This window comes from Lactuca sativa, chromosome 5 (assembly GCF_002870075.4).
Source record: "Lactuca sativa cultivar Salinas chromosome 5, Lsat_Salinas_v11, whole genome shotgun sequence".
NCBI classification, from domain to species: domain Eukaryota; kingdom Viridiplantae; phylum Streptophyta; class Magnoliopsida; order Asterales; family Asteraceae; genus Lactuca; species Lactuca sativa.
The window spans coordinates 27,423,864-27,442,665 of NC_056627.2; the positions used below are offsets into that span (position 1 = coordinate 27,423,864).

At 33.9% G+C, this 18,802-nt stretch overlaps 1 long non-coding RNA gene across 14 annotated transcripts; it reads left to right on the forward strand.

Moving 5' to 3' along the window:
* The first annotated feature begins 213 nt into the window (after nt 1-213).
* On the forward strand, nt 214-4,451 carry LOC111889985 (uncharacterized). 14 transcript variants are annotated; one of them, XR_002849692.3, is made up of 14 exons: nt 214-1,121; nt 1,194-1,470; nt 1,832-1,945; nt 2,037-2,254; nt 2,344-2,458; nt 2,544-2,609; nt 2,687-2,747; nt 3,119-3,208; nt 3,302-3,352; nt 3,452-3,674; nt 3,767-3,808; nt 3,909-3,985; nt 4,085-4,169; nt 4,238-4,451. It is a non-coding gene; the product is annotated as an uncharacterized LOC111889985 (long non-coding RNA). The 14 variants fall into 14 exon arrangements; XR_002849700.3 differs by having other exon boundaries at nt 214-707; nt 963-1,004; nt 1,094-1,121; nt 1,194-2,254; XR_006192154.2 differs by having other exon boundaries at nt 214-688; nt 963-1,004; nt 1,094-1,121; nt 1,194-2,254.
* The last annotated feature ends 14,351 nt before the right edge of the window (nt 4,452-18,802 follow it).

Here is an 18,802-nt window from a genome sequence, read left to right on the forward strand (position 1 = left end):
TTTACGATACGCAAAAGTGTGTGAGGTAAAAATAATGTCATCTCTTCTAAAATTTAAAGGATATACAACACACATTTTTTGCGTGCCCTAAAATTAGTGTCTAAAAAACGAAAAAAAAACACGGAGGGCACCTTAAATAAAATGTGCGTCGTCTAACCACGTCGTTTTATAAATTTTAATGAAACGCGCATCCATCCCGGGGGAAATGAAATCCCAAAAATTAAAAACCCCGCTTTGTTTCCACCAGCTGAAAACCCTAGCTTATCCCCGCGAAAACCCCTTTTCTTTCTTTGTTCTCTCTCGATTCTCAAACCTCCACCGCTTCACTGCCCACCGACGAACTCCGCTCACCTCTTCCCCACCCCCACCTCCGAAATTCAGTTGTTTCAAATTTGGGGGTTATTACCCCAGTTCCTTTCGATTGCTCTCTGATTAAACGATTTATTACCGATTGCAAAGCCTTCACAAATCCTACCTCGATTCCATCGCCATCTACTTCTTCCCAACGGAGACCTGATTTTACTTCATCGTCGTCTACTTTTCCCTCTATCGTTATCATTCTCTCTCCACCTGCCTCCACAAACCATTTGTACCTTATACCATTTAACGCCTTTCTCCCAGTTGAAGTTGAAGACAAACACTGAAATCGATATGTTTACTGTTTAGGGTTACCATGCTCTGTTTCCAGGTTTGACGTTATCAATCTGGTTCGTTTTTCTTCAACAAAATGTAATTATGTAAAAAAATTTACAACATTGTCATTCTTTTATTGGTTTTCTCATTTGTTTTTCAAGGAAATCTGGAACATATTTCATCAGTTCTTCTATTCTAACCGTTAAACATCTCTATAATTGATCCCCAAAAAGAAATTTTTATAAAAAATACCTTCGATTCCTTGCTTAACCCCTTGGTGTTTGCGTAATTAGTTTTTTTCTTGTCACTCTATTAATGGATTTATTCAGGAAACAACAGTTATTTTGATGATGGAGAAGAACCCATGTACGGTAGGTAAACCCATGTTACTAAATATTTTTCATATTGTGTTCTTTGGCTTTTATTGCTCAACTCACAAGCTTGTAACCTACAAGAGCAGTTCCACATGCTCGAGCAACATTTGGAGGGTAAGTTCTCCTATTTTAATTCAATTTCCAACTCTAAAATATCTCTGAATTGATTAGGTTTTTACCTTGTAGGCATCTTCTGCAGTGTGATTTCTAATCTGTCTCATAATGATGGTGTTCGTCTCTGTATTGGAGGATGAAATCTTTTTACACCTAAAAACAAAAAAAAAAAAAAAAAAAAAAAAAAAAACTTCTACAGCACAAATGGGACATATCACAACTGGCAAAAGTTACATATGATATATGCACAAAGAAAAAGAAATCTCCCCTGGTATTTTAGAAATCATCCTAGAGGTGGGTTTGTGCAACCCCTCCCTCCTGGTCTGGGGTTCATAGCCCTAACATATTTGTAAGTTTTTCAGTTGGGTCAAATTGTTTTGTCAACTAGGTCCTTTGTTGATGAATATGATGGAAAATTTTGTCCAGATCATCAACATGGTGCAGAGAATAAGTGCTTCCATTTATACTTATGAATTTAGTAGAAAACCCAATTGCACTTCACATGTTTGATGAAATGCCTCAATGAGACATATGACTTTAATTTTCACAAAATGTAAGGTTACTTGTTTTTGAATATTTTCAACAAGAGGTGGTTTTAGAAAGGTGATGGCTTGGGGTTTAGTTGCGCAACATGATAATCTTCATATAAATGAATCTTTTTTCCATCTATGTTGTGTTTGTTATGATGCCTTATCTTTCTTGTTTTTAAGGTATATGCGTTGACATAGCAAGGTCAAAGCATGAGCATTGGTCATCATTTGCATCTCTGCCATTGGAAGTTGTCATTCCGGCTGGACAAAAGGCAAGGGAGGATTCTTAGCAAGGTGTCAAGTTCACCAACTTGACAATTATCACATTCTTGTTTCATTATATTTTTAAATTTCTTTTAAATTTGTTATGATGGAATGAAAACAGGTGATGATGATTCTATAGGCAAAATCGATATTCATGCCATCAATGACATATATGGGGACAAAAAATATCGAGAGTATGCTTTAAGTTGAAATGGGAAAAGGACTAAAGTTATAATTGAATCTTCCAGGATTGGTAGTGTGATAGAAGAGGAAAAAGGACAGATGCCAATATTTTATAGTGGGAAGGTGAATGTGTATGATGATATCCCAACTGATAAGGTATATATAATATAATATCTTATTATGCAAAATTCAGCTTGTAATTAATTATTAATGTCAATGTCACTAACTGAATAGTTTCATTTCAGGAACGTGCCTTATTACAGCTTGCTGCAAGCCCTCTTCAGTTTCCTCATGAGGATCCAGTTGATGGAAACTTGTTGCAACAACCTCCAAACATCAATCTGCCAATCTTGCGAACAGGTACAAAAAATAAATGTATGATGTATTTCACCCTAATAATGCTGAAAAAAGAAGTAATATTACTAAGTTAAGTTGACTTATGCAGTGAGAACGACTAATAACTATCGATTGAACAAAGAGGAAAGCAATATATCGCATGAAGAAATCTCTGGTAAATATACAAAATTACCAAAATTGACCTATAAATGATGTTCTGCTTTTGACAATTTTGTGGTTAAATTTTCAAAGTTGAAGGTTTAGCAAGAAGAAAAGCATCGGTGCAAAGAAATCTAGAGAAGTGGAAATATAGGTAATATCTTGAATTCTATATATGGGTAAATCTGTCATATTTTTGTCATCATTAGAGGGCACTTAAGACAATAAGCCTTATTTTGTCATCATTAGAGGGCATTTAAGACTCATGATTTATATTCATGCATATGTAAATGTTTTTTAATTTTTTTTTCTTGTAAATTGCCCATTTTACCCTTTAAGTTATAGAGTTAGCCATTTTAGTTACTGATAGGTAATTCCTCCTGTAATGGCAGTTTAATTGCCTATTTTAACAGTAAGTTATTTTTTTTTCTTGTAAGTTGCCCATTTTAACGGTAAGTTTTTTTTTTGTAAGTTTTTTTTACTAATAATAATAGATAATTACTTTTCTCTTCATGGGATTTTCAGGTATTGTGTTACTTGGCTTCACTATTTCCAGAAAACATAAACTTGTTTTGGCAAGATGAGGTACCAAGTTATGTAGTCAATAATCCAGAGGTATATATTTATATTATATAATTTTTATTTATTGTTTATGCTTATTTTATGTTTAGTATTCTTGCTCAATGATTTGTTTCCTACAATGGATAGTGCTTATCATGCTCGGCCATCTGGCCAGACCTCTGCATTGCCTCCTACAAGGTCTGTTACTTCTTATTATGATTTACGATTCGGAGAGTATTTAGGTCATTTACTCAGAAAAAATATATTTCTTCTTCGGTTTCATTGCATCAAAGACAGTAGTACAAATAAACCTGGTAGTGAAGTGAAGTCTTCTGAGAGACCTGGTAACACATGATTACAAAGAAGTTCCTCAAACCAAATGCAACCACAAAGTGCCTCACACCTCCTGTAAGTTCTCAAAAGAAAATAATCGATTATGGCATAATTCCTCTGTTACGCCGCTTTTTATTAAGTGATGATTATGAGAAGTTATCAGCAATTGAAGCATATGATGCACAAGGTTTGTGATTATATAAAATTATAAATTGTTTTTGTATAAAAACATGATTGTAAATTGTAAATGAAGTTTGAGTTATATCTTTTGTTTTGCAGACGAATCTTACACAATGGTCTGGATCAAGCTTGCCTCTTCAGGTTTGTGGTGTGTTATTAGAAATATATTTAAAAAATAAATGAGATTTGGAGATGTTTGGTTATTGGAAATGTAAATAAATTGGAATGTGAAATTTTGTAGGAAGTTAGCTCGATGCTGTTGGAAAAGCTTATTGCAGCACGTATTGGAGATCGACCTGTTGTATTTGTAACTCATAGGTTGAAATATTTAATTAAGAATGAAAGAGAAAAAACAGAAGAATTTCTCTTTTAGCCATTTTGGTATTCTTGTTAATATATTATTATATTGTATTGCAGCATGGGGGGATTGGTTGTGAAACAGATGCTACATCAAGCAAGTGCAGAAAACAGAGGCAATCTTGTCAAAAACAGTGTTGGTGTGGTATGTTTGATTTAATAACTTATCACTACTTCCAATTAATATTTATTATTATTTATTATTATTTAAAGTTACAGGACATGAGTATCGGCACATCATGGAACATTTAGGTTAGTTGTTGTTTTTCCTCTTGGTGATCCATCAATGAAGTGGCCAACATCATGTAATAACATTTTAGGGGAAGATGTATGTATATGTTTTTTTAATGAATAATGTAATCATATGTATGAATATAAAATACAGTTTGTTATTTGTATGACAAAAAATTTTATGTAATGGATAGTATTTTTTATATATGGTATTTTATTTTCTTGTTATGAGACATTAAATGCAAATTTAATTTAAAAATTAATAAATATATAAATATATTTTTTTTAGAACATTTAAAATTATGATACGCAAAAATGTGTGTCATCTTCATTTATGACATGGCCTTTCTTGACAGGGGCTTTCTTGATACGCATTGCGTGTCATTAACACGCGCGTCGTAAGGTTACGACACGCGAATGCGTGTCATCTTCCTTTATGACAGGGCCTTCCTTGATACGCATTGCGTGTCGTAACCGCGCGTCGTAAATGCGTGTCGTAAATGCGCGTCGTAAATGCGCGTCGTCTCTAGACGACGCGCACATGCGCGTCGTCTATCTTTATGACATGGCCTTCCTTGACACGCATTTGCGCGTCGTCTGAGCCATTTACGACGCGCAATGAGCGTCGTAAAAGGCCTTTTTTCTTGTAGTGAATAGCCTTAGAATAAATCCTAGAATCATCTAAAAATAGTTTGGGGACCTTAAACATATCAAACACCCTCCAATTAGGTGTTTACGGCCAAGGCACCCCAAGAACATGTTCATGGGCCGTAAACTCCTTTATACATGTCAAATGATGCCCTAAATTCATACCAAGGCTTGGAACATTAGTTAGAACCACATATGATTGTCTTAAGCATCACAAAATAAATATGGTTTGAGCTTTGGGGAGTTTACGGCCGTAAACTCCAAGTTTACAGCCGTGAACTCCCATATGTGATGTATGTGTTCATACAATTTAATCCAAGGCATTAGAAAAATCCATTCTAGCATTTCCCATGTCCATATAAGCCATTTAACACTCAAAATCACTCAAACATGAGTTCACGGCTGTGAACTCATGTATGTAGGGGATATATGGCCACAAACTCCATTAGGGATTTTACTCTTGAGGAGTAAACTCAAATCCCAAGTCCCTCGCTTCATTTCAAGTCCGTAGATGTCACTCGGGTCACTCCAAACACTCGTTTTGAAGTGTTTTAGCTCATTGGAGTGTAATATTCCATCTAATTAGTATTTGTAAATCTAATTAGATATATTTGGACAATATTCCATTTTACATAGGAACATCGCGAGTAATCAAGCCCCGAACCAACGTTTAGTACTCGAAACAGTCGCATTTCCTCGTCTGGTGAGTTCATACCCCTACCCTTTTTCACTGTTTTTCACTGTTTTCAGGGGGGGGGGGGGGGGAACACAAGCAAGTACAAGGAATTACTTGTACTCAAAACTTGTTTTCATGTGTCTGTTTCATATTTTATATGCTTTTAACACTGATTGTTACAACTGATAACCGTTTGAACATGTAGATCACGTAAACATATATTTGTGAAATGGAAATGTAAACTGTTATATTTTATATATTTCACAAATGGTTTTCCATATTTTATCAGTTAAAAGCATGACATTAGAACCTTTGAACATAAAACATGTACACAGTTTTGTCCTCGGGAACACTCCACAAAGATACGCGAGTGGAGGATTATCATATTATTACTAGTAAATTGTTAGTCCTGTATGATTGGAGACACGTCATCGGCGAACACTCCACAGAGATACGCGAGTGGAGAACTTCACCCGTAACCAGAAACTCTAGGATAGGGAGCGTGACTTGAGTGTATAGATCTATACGGGGCTGACTACCCCACACCTGGCTGCTAGCTACAACTGAACCGAAATGGTTCAAGGGTGACGAAAGTCATAAGGTGATGTGGACTACTTATTGCCACATCTAGTCTATCGTATGGTTATGGAACTCGCAATTAGGATAACATATATTTACTTAATAGTAATAACGAATAACGTAATACATTTCACAAGATAACCAGTTTTCTGTAAACATCTTCCGCATTGATAACCAACATTCAGGAAAGTATGGGACTTTCCTGGGGAAACATTATACATAACTAAAAAAGGGTAATAAACCGGGTAACTTTACATCTTAGAAGGGTAAACATGTTTTTCAGAATATATCTTTTACATTTGATAACCAACAATTCAGGAAAGTATGGGACTTTCCTGGGAATACATTTGTACTTAACCAAAACAGATAACCAAACTATACATTTCCACAAGAATATACATGTTTTCAGTGTACAACTTTACTTTTCATGTTGTGAAACAATAATCAACCTTTTTAAGAAAATATGGGATTTTCTTGGTGTGTGTAACATTTTCAGAAACAGAAAGGAAACTTGAACATTTTCACAAAACAAAACCGCTTATGAACTCACCAGTGTTATGCTGATTTTCAAATCGCTTGTATTCTCAGGTCAACATTAGAACAGGTACCCGAAGATACTTTTATCAAAAGATGGTGTGCGCAGAAGACTTGTCTCATTTTTTTTATATATACTATGTATCACAACTATACAACTTACTTTTGAAACAAATGTAAACTTTTATATATGTAATGTAATGGTTGTTTTACTTTACTTACTATGTACATTGGATTTGATACTCAACGTAGAGTCAACCCCGGAAATGTTTCCGCCTTCGGTTTTGGGGTGTGACATTTGGCTTCCCGAAACCAACACTTTATTAATTATTATTCGATTTTAGGCTCAAATAATATAAAATAATAATAATAATTACATCTCGGGGTTCCTAATTTATTATCTAATTAATCTCTTTAAAATGGGATGTTACAAATACCATACCTAGTTGTAAGTTATGATACTATGCCTAAGAGTTATGATACCCGATAGTCAAGGAATAGATAATACCTAGAGGTTATAATGACCAAATTTCTAGGATAACATAGTACTTAGAACTAATGTTGCTCAAATATAGGGATATGTGCCGTACCTAATCATTACCCTACCCAAATATCCTATTTTCAAAATAACCGTAATTAGGGTATATAGATATGTATCACAAGATAATATATATATATATATATATATATATATATATATATATATATATATATACATACATACATACATACATACATACATACATACAAAATAATTATGAGATTTAAAAGCTATAATTATCAAATATTAAATTAAAGGGGTTTATATTATGATAATTATAAGAAATCACTAAGATAAGAGATCAAAGATAAAAGATAAAATACCTAAGGTTAATGCGTTAGTGAGATGTTAATATTCATCCTTAGCCTGATTAATTTCGGCAACCCCGATACCTATAATCGTTAATCTTGCAAAAGCTACAAATATATGTATAGATCTATACGGGGATTTACACCCCCACCTCGATTGCTAGCTACAATTCCTGCCGGCTAAATTTCTTATTAATCACTATTCAACATCCAATGAAGCGTCGTGGACGGGAAATCACTAGTCAAAAAGTGTCGGTTATGGGGGCTCATGGTAATACATTACAAACACCTTAGAGATCAAACTACCATTATGGATGCCTTAAAATGGTAGATAAAATATGTTAGGATTATTTAGATATCCTACAAAAATAGTAAATTAGGATTAATAAAACATCCTAAAAGATAATAAGATAGGATCGTTAGATATCCTGGAAAGATAGTAAGCTAGGGTTGATAAAATACTTTAAGAAAGGTTTTTCTAAAAGAAAAAGGATCTTAAATTAATACGCCCAAATAAATTATAAAACATGTGCACTCACCAACATTATGCTGACATTTTCAAATATATATGTATTCTCATGGAGATGAGTGTGGACGATAGTTGTGTCGAGGATGTGTGCTTGACTTTTTAAACAATGTAATACCAAAATAATTTATAATAAATAAAAGTAATGTTTGTGATATAGTTTTGTGTTATGTTCTATATACATATATATGCCTCGATCCAATTTCCCTACATTCGCACCGCCCGACGTTCCGCCGGCGGCCGGGGGTATCACAAACAATATAAACAAAATGCTATTAATCAATACTTGGGAAGTGTGATTTTTCTTGAATCGTTTCACTAGTAACTTGGTTGGATTCCTGCTAACTCTTGGTCATGTTTTCAAAATGAGACCCTCGACAACTTTTCTTGAGGTTTTAGAGTATGTGCCTTGCACATTGTCTATACTCAGCTTAGGGTGGAAACTCCTACACAACCTTCAATAATCCCTTAATATATAGTAAATTAATAATCATTAGTAAATGCAATGCAAAAAATATGGGTACAAAAACCATAGCTTGTTTTGGTATGACATCACAGTGAAACCTTGACCTAATTCTAGATTAAGATAATCAATTAAGAATTCTAGAAACCATTTCAATTTTTCCTTGTTGTCAACACAAATAAATGCTCAAGCAATTGGGTAAATTTGATTGTTAGCATCTCTTCTAACAACACATAACCACTCCCCATGAAAAATTCATTTCAAGAAACATGCATTAATCCCAACTTTCTTCTACAACCTACAAGGTTTACTTTCTTCACACCACCTAAACAAACATAAAATTTACTAAAGTATGGACTTCTATCTAGCATTGAAACTACAACTATCTTCACAGTAGAAACTAGATTTGATCTTCTAATATCCTCTATATATGACCATAGTTTTGAATAATGTTCAATGAGAGTGCCTTTAATAATAGTCATGGCATGCTTCCTGACCCTTTTATATTGACATAAACTAACCTTAAAACCAAACTGCTAAATGATCTCCGACTAAGCTGTCTAATTGTTAGTTGTTTTTCTATGCAGCATATCCTTGTTGTAGTGTGAACTAAGCGATTTGTAATTCATAATAGAACCTAACTTGAAGTTTCTAGAATATTGATGGTCTTCTTTTAGTGATTTTATTTGAAATAACTGTTCTTCACTCATCTAATATGCCCAAAGTCTGAAGATGCAAGCCCATTTACAACACATTACCAAAAGCCTCTTACTATCATTTTGCCTAAAACATAATTGATCCATTAGAAATAACATAATTATATAACATGCTCATAAGTTGTCCCAGATTCTCACACCTCATACCTAAAATTGGTTTGTGTTGCTTCCAACGTATTGCATGATTAAAAACAGAATGGTCTACATCATCTGCATTCACTCCCTTTTCACTATTGTCATTGTTCTCCCTATTTGGACACAACTTTTTCGGTAATTCATCATCAACAATCTTGTTTAAAGGAATAAAATCACCTGGAATGATTTCGTCCTCAAATTCAATGTCTCCAAACATATGGTCTATTTCTGAAGGTTCTTTATCTTCACTCTGGATTACAGAACCGGTTCCATCACTACCTAATTCGAACCAATCCTCCAAACCATCCCCTGTGTGATCCAAATATATGGCTATTGGGATTTTCGCGTCTTCATAAGCCGTATCTATAAAGTGGCATAGTTCATTTCATTTTATATGAACCTAATGCCACTGGATAAAGGACGATTACGTAAGGAGTAATATAATTTCTCAAAGTCTACTCCAGTAAATCTTTCTAGGAAAGTCACAAATCCAACGAAGTCCATTATAACAGAATCGACATCAATAAACAATTAATGCTCACCTCCAACATAAGAGCATGGGTGACGAACCAAAACGTCATTAAAGTTAAGATCGACTTCCAAGTAAATAGCATTATCATTAGGCTTTGCCATGTAGTTCAGATGTTGTACAAGAAGAAGGAAAATAAGCAACAACCAGATAAAGCTTACTGAAAACGGAAACAATATTGCCGATCTTCGTCCTTTAGAACTTCACTGCATCGTTCGGACTCATTTAAGAGGATATCAACCGTTATTATCCTTTTTATTACCCAAAACACACATGGAATAGCCGACTAGGATAGTAAATCGTTGACAATAGACAGTCAATGCCACATCATGGATAGAACTAGGAAACCGACTAAATAATGTAGACATTTGCTTATTTAAAAATGTATTTTTTGAATTTGATGGTCTATGAGGTCCAAATTTTATTTTAGTGACCATTTAAATACAAATGTGCAAGTTTGTAGGGTTTTGGTGCACAAAACCCTTTTTTCTTATTAAGTGAGTGTGATAAAATAATTTTTAGTTGTTAAAAAGCTAATAATATAGATTTTAAATGATAAATATAAATTTATAAACCTAGCTTTAAAAGTAATTTTAATGTTATCACCGGATACAATATTGTAAAAAATAAACTAGGACGATAAAAACTAGACCTGAGAAAATCTGGCACGACATGACAATCCGATACGGACCCGACATGAAGTTAGCAGGTTAGGGCCAAAGATTTTGACCCGTTTATGTACACGGGTTGACATGACACAACACGCTAATTAAACGGGTAAGGTTAGGGTCAAGACTTTCAACTCGATGATGACTCGAAGATCACCCATATATATATATATATATATATATATATATATATATATATATATATATATATATATATATATATCATATTTTTATAAATATTTTCAATATTATACATTTGTAGTGGTCCAAATTCAAAAACTAAAAATAAAATACAAAATTTCAAACTGACTTCTAACTCTTTCTATTTTATTTTCTAAACTTACTAGTATAATTTTTTTTCCCGTTCCACCTTCCAATTCCAACATTTCACTATTTCGTTTTTTTCTCCATGACTCTTACTTTTCAACCTTTAAAATGTTTCAACTCGACATTATACAACATATTTATAAGGTTTAAACCTTAACCTGAAACCTGACACGAAAATAAATGAGTTTGCACGACACGACACGATAATTAAGCGGGTTGGGTTAGGGTCAAACACTCTCAACCCGTTTAATGTCTTGACACTGCATGAACCCGACCCGATACGACACGACACGACACGTTTGTCAAGTCTAGTAAAAACCGTCTGAGCGAAAAATCACTAGGAAGAAAGAGGCGTCCATTTGAAGTGGCTTCTTAAAAAAATGAGTGAAAATGAATTCCATGAATAAAAAAAACAATGATTTGGAAGAAAACAAGATGTATGTGAATATTTCCACTAGTTCATGCTTCTCCATTAAATAAATAGTTATAAAAATAATAAAAGTAGTAATATAGCTATTTGATGTTTTAAAATGCACACCACAATGGACTAAAAGATCAAAAGTATGAAATTGTCCTGTTAAAATGAAAAAGACATTTTATATATACTAACTGACAAGAAAATGTCAATTAACAATTTACAAAAAGAAGAGGCATGGTGGCTCATATTGACACCAAATCCAAGTTGGAAGATGGAATATGCTTCAACCATGCTTCGTTACATAATATATATCTTTTATCGGTTAAAAATGTTTATAAAATAATTACATCAACTTATAGTACTTCAACTTCGAAACTTCAGTGGAATTTCAAGTTTACGTGAAGGCAGGCTTTTTAGCACAACTCTTGTCTTTCTGGATGGTAATCAACCTCATCAAAAAGTATATTTTATGCTTGTAAAAATCATGGGTTCGTCCTAGAGTAAGGTTTAATGTTACAGAGAGATGATGCTGGACTAAAAAATTATATTACAAAGAGAAATAGCACTAAGTGAGGTAGGAGTAGAATTCTCCCAATCCATTTAATATATTGCAATATCGGCTCTATATCAACTTTTCTTTATTTTATTTCTTTTATTTTTCGGAACCCACAACATATCAAAAGGGTTGTGAAGCCAAACAATCATTTTTATGAAAGATAGTAATATTATAAAGTTAGAAAGGTGTTGGATACAAAAATTACACATAAAAAATAAGTAATGAAGCTAACCAATCTAATTTTATTAATTCTTTTGAAAAGAAAAAACAATTTCGTAACTGTTCTATGAAAAATAGTTTATTTCTTTTATTTACCCTCTTGAATCATTTTCTTGATAATTCCAAAGCATCCAAAAAATATGAATACGATAATATCAAGACCAAACTCTAGTCATAATGTTATTATCATACATTAACCCTAGGTTATGATCAAACTCTAGTCATAATTACCAATGATTGTGGACAACTATGATTAAACTCTATTAATTCAGCAATAGGGAATAAGGATATTTCAATCAAAATTGACAAATCATTTAAACAAGAATAAATAGAACAAATTACTCAAATCGTTTGGCAAAAACTACTGTTTTGGTCCCCAAGTTTTTTTTGCACTCGGACCGTCCCTAGGTTATGATTTTATTGCGTTTATCATCCCTTTTAGAAATGAAAAGACTGTATTACCCTTTGTATTATCTTTTTTCATTTTTTTATTATCTTTTTTATTATTTATTGATTTAATAAAATCAATTAAATGATTTATTAGGACCCAACTCCCACTTGCAGCACAACCACCACCGGTCATTGTTCACCAGCAATCACCACCAGTCACCAACACCATCACTATCCATTTATTCCGGCACCACCACCGCCAACGTAAACAGTTTCATCAGGACATATCCAAAGATTAAATGCCAGGAATCAAAACTAGATGAAGATCAAATCCCAAAATCAAAACCAAATAAGAAAATCAAAACCCAAAGCCTACCCTAAAATCGTTGATGAAAGAAAAATCATATGCAATCCCAAAAATGAAAGACGAACCAAATCAAAAAATCAGAACCCAAAACCTACCCTCAAAATCGTTGATTAAAGAAAAATTATATGAAACAACCTCCTGCATCTGTGGAAGGAAACAGCCGCCTGCAGTCGTGGAAGGAAACAATTCGATTTTCTCATTCTCTGATACCTTACTCCACCTATGGCGGTGATGATTCCTATTTCATAAAATGACCCAGTCAGTAACACAATGGTGGTGGCGGCTCTAACTTCAGTAAGACGGGGATGGTGATAGGAGATTTGAGATACAGGTCCAGTGAAGATCTTCGATTTGAGTTCCAAATCTTATATTGCAGATCTCCATTTTCGATTTAAGATCTCCTTCGGCAGTTCAATGGAGGAACGAGAGGGGAAAAATCACAGTGAGGGTGAGTGTTAGGGTACTGATGAGGGTTTACCGGTTTAGGGGAAGAGATGATGGAGATGCGTGTGGGGTGGCGAGTGATGGCGTATGGTGTTTGTCGGAGTTATGGTTCCGCCAGAGATGGTGGTGGTGTGTTGTGTTCTATCATCAGGCTTGATAATGGACAAAAAGAAAAAAATAGGAGCGGGATCTATTGTTTTCTGGTGTTCTAGTCTCCTCGGAGTTTTGTTCTTGTTGGAGGCAAGAGAATTCTAACTGAGATGGTGGTGGCATATGGTTGTTCACCGGAGAATTGAGAATCTGGAATTGATTTCCATAGAGGTGTTAGGGTTAGAAGTGTTGGTGATGGGGATGTTAAGTGTAAGGATATATTAGGTGGGACCCATTTAATTAATTAATAATATAAATAACTCTAACAAAATAAATAAATGAAAAAGAAAATAGAAAAGGGTATTATAGTCTTTTCATGTGTAACAGGGATGAAAGACATAATAAAACCAAAACTTAGGGACGGTCTGAGTGCAAAAGAAAACTTAGGGACCACACTAGTAATTTTTACCAAACCATAGGGACGATTTCAGTAATTTGTTTGAATAAATAATCCAAACAACAATTTAATCAACAATCTCAATGATTCCTCTAATCATAAACACAAAGCAAAGGGTTTTAACATCCCAATTTAGAAAGTAAAACACATACAGAAACAATTTGAATGCTAATCATGGTCAGAAAAGCAAACCGAATGATTCCTAACACAAATCCGCTCTTGAATCCTTCAGATCTTCGCTCTATATTAGTTTAACGGCCCTCCGTCCGCCCTCTAGACCCTAAAAACAGCTTCTATCGGGTTTATAATCGTAGGTAATAAATTAGGGTTCAAGATATGTCATTAGGGTTAATTTTCGGCTTAAGTTATAGGCTACAACGTTGCCAGAACGTGGAGAAATGCTTGTCACACTGTCGGAAATGGTTTCTTTGCATCCACGAAATTTTCTGAATTTCCACGTCGTGGAAATGCTTTGCCAGGGCGTGAGAACTGGAAATTCGATTTTTCTCGAAACACGAAAGTTGTCCGAAATATTGTCTAGTTTCCATAATAATTTGAATTTGAATCTTGTTAATCGGAGTTACGAGTCATCAGATATTGCCAAAACACTGACGAGGGGTCAAACTACCAACAACATCTTTTTTGCGTCTTTTACAGCTCCATTCTCCTTCTTTTGCATCAAAGCTCCAAATTTTAACTGAAATTTAACATTTCAAAGCATATTAAGTATCATATATCTTAAAATATAACATTTTTACTCAAATATATTAGGATAATGGCCTAAAATACATAGTTAAATAAGGCCATATCAAAATACCCCATCATAATCTTTTGCTTATCCCCAAGCAAAACTAGATTCATTACTATTGGATTAGGTATCTAAGTTCATAAATATTTCTAGGATGTAGTTGACCCGGTTGGCATGGTCCATTTGGGTTGCATGACATTGCAACACTTGGATAGACTAAATGAGAGAAAGGACACTTGAGGATTATTAACATATTATAAGTTCTAATATATTAATAATATTATTTGATTACTATTGATCAAAGAACTAATTTGGAATTAATTAAGTGATCAAAAAGAGACTAATTAATTAATCTATTCTTATATAGTGGGCTAATGATCCATGGTTTGTATGGATTGGGCTAAAACCCATAAGGTGCTCCATGGATAGTCCATGGAGGTTACAAACCCATGGATCATGGAATATGAAAAGCCATGACAATTAGGGTTTACATGCTGTAACCCTACTTGTCCCACAACTATATAAAGACCCCTAGTCTAACAAAATCGTCACTACTTGTACAAGAGAGAGGGCTAGCCGATTTTGAGGTGTAAGTGAACTTCTCTCAAGTCTATTCCAAGAGTTGTAGTGTTGTGTGAGATATTTGAGGCATCACACTTGAGATTCTAGGCTCATAAGGTTCTCAAGGAATCCAAACTACAAAAACATATGTTCTTCTTCTAGCATTTTTGTTTAAAATTCCCCATGGTATGCTAGATAGGTTAAAAACCTTGGAAAATCAATTTTGCATGTATCATAGTAAAACATAGATCCAAGGTTTCTAGGGTTGCAGGTACACCTTAGGAGTGTTAGAATGCTCAAAACCCTTCAGTGGTATCAAAGATTAGGTTTGTTTTCTTCATACTAGATGCTACATGTTTTTTCAAAAGTTGAAATTCTGCATTTTTTGCATCTGGCTGATCACCACGACGTGGCAGTCTTTACCACAACATGGTGATGCCCCTATATGCAGAATTTCAGGGTTTTCCTTGGTATTGGATGAGTATCATTACCCTAAACTATTTTTTGAACCTTAAAACCTATTTTTGATGTGGTAATGATTATGATATTCCAATTTCAAGGGTTATTATCAAAATTTCAATCTTTGTATGGTTTATTTATGATTCTTAAAATTGTTGATATGAAAGTTCATACACTTATGAGTTTAGAATATCATAGGAATTATTTGTAACTTGCTTGTTAGTTTTATTCTTGATCATTATGTGTTTTAATGGAATCTATAATTTGTCCTCAAGTTATGGATTACCAAAAGTTATCCTTTTAAAGTCCATTAAAGAAACACATAGGTTACCTAAAATGAAAAGTCTCTCATTTTAATAAACCATTTAACTAATAAGTTATGAAAAAGGAAAAGTTCTGAAAGTTACAAAACTTGCCCTCAAGTTTTGGAACATGTAAAGTCACTTTAAAAACTTTAGTTCCAACCCCTAGAATTTTAAAAGTTAAAATTCAACCCTTATACTTTATAATGTTATAAGTTTAATAATAATTATATATGTATAAGAATAAGTCGTTTTACCGTTAGTAGGCCTCATTCACGAAACCGGTCTATAAGGGGGGTATAAGGTTGCTGCCTATAAAATGGATGCTTAATGGGAGTCCACTCCCAGCCACCGCTTCCTTGATCGGTGGAGGGTCGTTAGCCGAACGAGTAAGACAAGGACTTTAAATCTTTATTAAAAGTATGATGAATATAAAGTAACTAAATATTTTTATAAATTCCCAATCTTATTTACTTTAGGAAAATGTGAATAAGGTGCTAACCCATGAAATTACACTTTGCACTTTGATTAAGTTGTTAGTGGAGCGTGTGTGGTTAACAAGCACAATAACCTGGAATTAAAAAGGTAGGCAAAGGGTAACTTAATGTTTATCATAGTATCAATGGAGCGCGTGTGGTTAACCGACACATCGATTAAGGGGTAAACATTAAGGTTACCAAGTAATTTGCATGGTTACTTCACACCTTGTTTTGTGATCCTCGATATCCCAGTCACAAAAACTGAAGGACACACTAGAGATTGAAACATGCCATTGAAAAGTTCAATGAATCTCAAAGAATATAGGAGTTTCAAAACCAATTAAAATCTAATAATTATTTTGTTTTTCATGGTGGAAATTGGTGAATCGACATTCACCTACCTTCAAATATTTTATAGCTTGGATTACGACATCCCTCTTCCAAGTTATAAAATATTGTGTTGGGTCCTAACATTAATATTTCATATTGGGTGTTATATCTTTAAATCGACTATCTTGAATATCTCCCATTAAATTTCTAGTTTAGACATCTATGATCCTCCCAAATCTCTTGGAACAAGCTTTCCTAATGAAGATGATGTCCCGTGGTTGGATCACGGGAATCATTCTTCACTTCCTCCACCTCCTACAATTATTCTCCCTAACCCACATGTTCAAGGTCACTCAAGCCCTATTGGCAAGCAAGGTCTATGTGCGCTCACATCTTGGAGATGAAGTCACATCTTGACAAGTCGGGAGAGTTGGGTCTCAAAGTCTTGAGAAAGTTGGTTGTTCAATCACTTTCTTAGTCTTATAGTAAGTGTCCTTTGGGACTACTATGTAAAAGACTATGACATGACCCTTAATGATCTTATCTATTTGCTTGGTGCTGCTGAATCAGCAATGAATTGGAGCACTAATAGAGCAAATTTGATTAGTACATCAACTTCCCAAACTAGAATGGACATTGACAATTGGTAACATTGGATATCCAGAGAATCTTTCTTTTCCCAATGGAAAGGTATCGGCCATAGTCAACTCTGTTAAGCAAATGGTAAATAGGAAGGCTAAGTCTGAGATAGTCCCATGTACCATTACCAAAGAGTCCATATGGTTCTATTGCCAAAGGAAGGGGTTTTGGTTGCAAAACTGCCCTATTTACTTGAAAGATCATAAGGTTCGTGAACTCAAAAAAAAATTTGACTCCACTTCAGGTATGTCCACTATCTAACTGTATTATGCTCCTATTTGGAGATTCTTATTAAATGATGTAACTGGGTCACATGTTGAAGTTTTAAGAGTCAAAGAAAAGATAGGAAAATTAAAAAAGTGTAAGCCGATTCTGATTGCGAAGATGGATTTCGATCTCATGGTTCAGTGATCAGAATTTGTGAGCTATTGCTTAAGAGTTGTGATAGATTGCTTAGGAATAAATAAGAACATAGTTTTCATATGCATTTGCATTGTAAGGATAAGTTTTTTTCACAAGTTTTAAATAAAAGAAAAGTTTCGTTTTTATTTATTTTAAATATCCTTACAGTGGCATTTGTAAAAAATTGTTGTTTATATGATTCCATTAATAGCAACATTGGAAAATGGATTTGATTTTTTCATTTGTGGTAGTGTCACAATTTACCAAATAACGAAAGATTCTCATTACCCAAGTTTCAGTTGGATAGAAACTTGGAATTATGCAAGTCGTATGACGAATGAGAATTTTCATCTCTGGAAAATTAAGACTAATACCTTGTTCACATGTATATGTGAGTCGAGTGAAGGACTAAGGGATCGTGTACGCATTCTTGTGCACTAGTCAAGTCCACCACAAAAGTTTGATAAAGACTATTCGTCATGATTTAATAAATTTTAGTAAATATAGTTATACTTAAAAGTTTAAGTATAATTCTGAAACATTGGAAAAGTTTCGATGTATGACAGAACGAATGAGAAGAATCAAATTAGACAGAAAGATAAAAGTTACTCAAATCTGTAAAGATGGGAGAGTATTTTAGTATCATGTTTTGTGATCATATTAATGATTTAGAAACCATATCACAACTAGTCCTCTAAGGACATCTTAGTGCATTCTTATGACTAAGAAGAGGAATCGTGAATTGCTGAAATGGTTAAGCCATGAAGATGAATCATACTTCGTTTCAAAAACAAATCTTAGAGTCATACTCCAAGATTGTAACTTGAGTGACATATCTTAAAGAAAGGTTTATAGCACTTGTCAAATGTAAGAGTAAAATGTGTCCTACTATTGTACATTTGAAATTGGTAAGTTGTGATGTTTTGGATAAAACGAAGACCAACTAAGGCCAATTGTGTGAAGTGTTTGTCTTGATAAAGAATCCACATTATCTCTTGAATATTTGGCAAGTGAGTCTTATATGTCAAGAGGCAAG